Source organism: Nematolebias whitei, chromosome 1, assembly GCF_014905685.2.
Source record: "Nematolebias whitei isolate Nwh7 chromosome 1, NemWhi1, whole genome shotgun sequence".
NCBI classification, from domain to species: Eukaryota; Metazoa; Chordata; class Actinopteri; order Cyprinodontiformes; family Rivulidae; genus Nematolebias; species Nematolebias whitei.
Window position 1 is genome coordinate 44829803 of NC_056498.1, and position 5041 is coordinate 44834843.

Here is a 5041-nt window from a genome sequence, read left to right on the forward strand (position 1 = left end):
ATACATCATCCATCCATACATCATCCATCCATACATCATCCAGCCAATATCCATCCATCCATCATCCATCCATACATCATCCATCCATCCATACATTATCCATCCATCATCCATCCATACATCATCCATCCATCCATCCATCATCCATCCATACATCATCCATCATCCATCCATCCTCTGGTTCTGGACTCAGGTCTTGGGGCAGCATCTTGATCAGGTCCAGCCACCTCTTCCAGCTCTTCTGGTATGACTCCAAGGTGCTCTAGATCAGCGTCTGTCCAGCGAGTCCTGGGTCTTACCCAGGGTCTCCTCCTTGTTGGGCATCTTCACCAGATTTCTGAACCCCCTCAAATGTCTCCTCTGGATGTGGAGGAGCAGCAGTTCTGCTCTGAGTCTCTCCTGATAACTGAACTTCTCACCCTGTCTCTAAGGGAGAGTCCAGCTACCCTGCAGAGGAAACTCATTTAGACCTCCTGGATCCAGGCTCTGGTTCTTCCTGTCTCTAGAGTTTAGGACCAGAGGTGAAGGTAGACACATAGACCGACTAGTAAACAGGGAGCTTCTCAGAGAGCTCAGCTCCCTCTTCACCACATCGGACCAGTACAGAGTCCACAATACTGCAGACACTGCACCAATCCATCTGTAGATCTCCACCCTCCATTCTTCACTCACTGTGAACAAAACCAGGTACTTGAACTCCTCCAGTTGAGACAGAACCTCACCCTAGACCAGGAGAGGACGGTCCACCCTCTGACTGAGGACCATGACCTCAGATTTGGAGATGATCCTCATCCCAGCTATGAACCACTCCAGTGAGAGCTGAAGATCACGACACAATGACGCCAACCGGACCACAGATAAAACCCTGAGGTCCATAACGGTTCAGAACAGAATCTGTGAGAACGGGTCGGCCTGGCAGAATTCCACAGCAGACCAGAAGTTCTGCACGGTTCAGTCAAAGCGAAGCGTCAGACTCAGGAGCAGAAATGAACCACGACGTGTTCCCGCTAATGAAGCTCCTCTCAGCGGGGTTGTTCTTCTTTTGTGGTTTCTGTTGCTCCTGCAGGGAGGACGGGTGCTGTGCGAACAAGACTCACCGGCGTGTCCGTGATTTCTGGTGGTGGGGGGTAAAACGGTGCTCCACATCAACCCCCACCCCCCCCACCCCCCAACGTTAACTCCTCATTAATCAGACACGTTCATGTGCTGGGTGGAAATGATAGCCTCCAGCAGAGACTCCACAGAGCTGCTGCGACAGCTGACAGAGGCCTGCGCATGAGGTGTGCACGATGTGTGCACGAGGTGTGCACGGTGTGTGCATGAGGTGTGCATGAGGTGTGCACGGTGTGTGCATCATGCCTCTAAGCCCACATCTCAAAGAATACCAAAGAATGTTTGGGCTGTTTTTGCGTTTATGTGTCTGAAAGTTACGGGTGAACAAGACAATAAATCAATAGTTGTAAAGACGTTCCTTCACTTTTAATAATTCTCATGGTTCACCCATAAAATATGGTTTTATGCTTCATGGAGCTCCTTCCTGTTTGAAGCAGGACTACTGAGGCTGGATCCATTAGAAGGAAAAACAAGCGTCGTTGTTGCTCATTTCTGCAGAGACGAGTAAATCAACGCCGTCGAACTGACGTGAAATAAATGTGTTCAGTCTCTGAGTGACGAGAACTGGTCCCAGCATAAAGTTCTGTTAGCTCTCGGAGTCTGGACCGCCGGCTCCCGACAAAAAGAGAAGGCAGAACGTCTGAAGGAAAATATGAGCCGAGTACAACAAACTCATCATCAGCCTGCTGGAAACCCGTGTGGATCGGAACACGAACAACTCAAGCGTGCTCTTTGACCTTTAGAGGAACAAGCTGCAGTTTCTCTTTGTGCCACGCTGAGAGGACAGCCGAGCTGTGTGTGTGTGTGTGTGTGTGTGTGTCCTGCTGTAAACGGGTCAGTGCGTCTCTGGGGGGAACCGGACTGAAGTGTGCTGCTCACTGACCCGGGGCTGGATGTCTACATGGGACCGTGGGGGGTTCACTGACCTCACATCACAGTTCGGCTGGAGGAGAGGAAACCAAGGCGCGGATGTGCTGAAGGCTAGCTGTGCTAACATCGGCTGTTTGATTTTGGCTCCTCGGCTTCAGCCCACATGGTGTAAATGACACAGAGACCCTGAGCAGGATGTTACTTTACTGATGGAAATGTTTTCATAAGTTTTTATTTTTGTGTGTATGTGGTTCAGAAACGGCTCCAACTCAAACCATTTAACAGATGAGCTAAATTCAGCTGTGGTAGTAGCTGAGAGTCATTCGGCTCGTTTGCTCTGAGCGATAAACTTCTTTGTGTAACTGCTGGTGACGTCAGCCCTGTTGGACTGACGATAGAATATCTCTGAAGATTTGAATAAAACTAAATAATAAAACAAGACGTCCTTTCTCGTTGGTTCGTCTGTTTTCAGTGTGTTTTAGTGCAGACGTGGACAAAGTACGGCTCGAGGGCCAAAAGTGGCCCGTGGACAAATTCCATCCGGTCCCCAAAACTTTTAATTGAAAAGAAAACAACCTTTTTAAAGGTTGATGAAAACATTTATGAATGAAACTTAAAGAAGTTTAAATTAAACATGTGGGATCTAAAAACCTCTAGAATAATTTTTCAAGTTGTGTTTCTAGAACTAGACTCCAGAACTCAAATATATTATTTTTAACCCATGTTTAGGCCAATATATTGTCACAAGAGCCATTTTATAGAAATGTCTTATATTTCTACAGTGTATTTGGGGGACATATTTTTATTGAGCATTCTAACTAACCTTTTTTTTCTCTCTAAGATTTTGTGTCTTAATAAACATTTATTTTGCAATTCTGTAAGCGGCCCTTCTATTGCTTTAAATAGTTTGATTTGGCCCTTTGGTAAAAAAATAGTTATCCACCCCGGTTTAGTTCCTGTTCGTGTGTTCCCAGAACTCGTCCTCAGTTCAGATCCTGCTCCTTAGTCATGCCACGCCCAGTCATGCCACACCCAGTCATGCCACACCCAGTCATGCCACACCCAGTCACCCCACACCCAGTCATGTCACACCCATTCATGTCATGCCCAGCCCTGCCACGCCCAGCCCTGCCACACCCAGTCATGCCACACCCATTCATGCCATGCCCAGTCATGTCACGCCCAGTCATGCCACGCCTAGCCATGCCACGCCCACTCCCACCTGCCCCCGGTCTCATTAAGCTCAGCTGTGTTCCTCCTCCGCCCCTTTTTTCCTTCGCTCTCCACCTTGTCGTCAGTTAGCCGTCGTGTTTTCACACCATGTCCGGCTCTCACCGTACGTCCTCGGGTCTCCTTGTTTTTGTCCTGCCTTCGTGAGTTAAGTGAGTTTATTTTTATCCAGTCTCCTCGAGTCAGTATTTTCCTGAGTCCAACTGTGATGGTTTCAATGTTTTAGTGCATTCCTTAAAAAACAGTCTTCATCTTCTTTGTCTGAAAATAAAAGGCCGGCTGTGAAACTGGCTGGCCAGAGCTCCAAATACAGCCGAAAGCTAAAAATGAACCAGAAATGCAGCTGCAGTCGTAGTTCTGTCCTAATGAGGTTTTCCAAAAGGAGGATGAACGACGTGAAGACAATTTATTCCTTGAATCAAACAATGAAACTAAAAACAGAAATATTGTTTGAGGAGATCAAATAAATCCAACAACCGACTGATTCGACAGCAGACGTTTCCATCAAACATCTCACTTTTAAAGACAGAAACCTTTGGAGAAATAATAAACGAAATATTTTCATGTTTTTATAAATGGATGGAAGTTTAAAGTTCATGTGTTCTCACACAGAATAAAATCAGTTTATTTATTGATAAAATGTGAATATAACGAAGGCCGAATGAAATCTTTGAAGATCAGAAACTGTTTTAATTTAAAATTTAAAAGCATTTTCTCAGAAAAGGACTGACTGACGGAGATAATTCTGCTGCCGTTCGCTCCAGCTGGGATGTTTGTTGCACCGCAGACAGAATTAATTGTAAAATGAACGAATGTGCAGAAACGAGGATCCGCCCGTCCACACGCTGACGCGACAGCTTTCCTTTGTCTTCTCTGTTCCTGTTTAAACACCACATGGATGGAGTTGTTTTTGTTGTTGCAGGAGAAAATCAGAAAAATATATTTTAGCAGTTCAGAAGTGGAATTTATAGAATGGTTATAAATATCTTACCCGTTTGGAGATAGCGCTTTGAATGACCTCGGTTTGGAAAAGAAAAAAAGAGTTTATTTCTAACGAGACTGATGAGCTAACAGTCTGAAAACATTTTTATTCACAGATATTTCCCCAACAGAAATACATTCAGAACCCTCTAAATCCTTCAACACATTGTACTTTTTGAAAAACATTTCAGCTAGTTGTCTCTGTTTATCTCTTCTTTAGCTACTTTTAGTCTTTTGCTACTTTTAACCTTCTACTTTTAGCCTTTTGCTACTTTTAGCCTTCTATTTTTAGCTTTTTGCTACTTTTTAGCCTTCTACTTTTAGCCTTTTGCTACTTTTAGCCTGCTATTTTTAGCCTTTTGCTACTTTTAGCCGTTGCTACCTTTAGCCTTTTGCTACATATAGCCTGCTATTTTTAGCCTTTTGCTACTTTTTAGTCTTCTACTTTTAGCCTTTTGACACTTTTAGCCTTTTGCTATTTTTAGCCTTCTACTTTTTGTCTTTTGCTACTTTTAGCCATTTACTTTAAGCCTTTTGCTACTTTTAGCCTTTTGCTACTTTAAACCTTCTGTTTTTAGCCTTTTACTACTTTTTAGCCTTCTACTCTTAGCATTTTGCTACTTTTAGCCTTTTGCTATTTTTAGCCTTCTACTTTTAGGGTTTTGCTAATTTTTAGCCTTCTACTTTTAGCCTTCTATTTTTAGCTTTTTGCTACTTTTCAGCCTTCTACTTTTAGCCTTTTGCTACTTTTAGTCTTTTGCTACTTTCAGCCTTCTAACTGTAGCCTTTTGCTATTTTTAACTTTCTACTTTTAGTTTTTTGCTATTTTTAGCCTTTTGCTACTTTT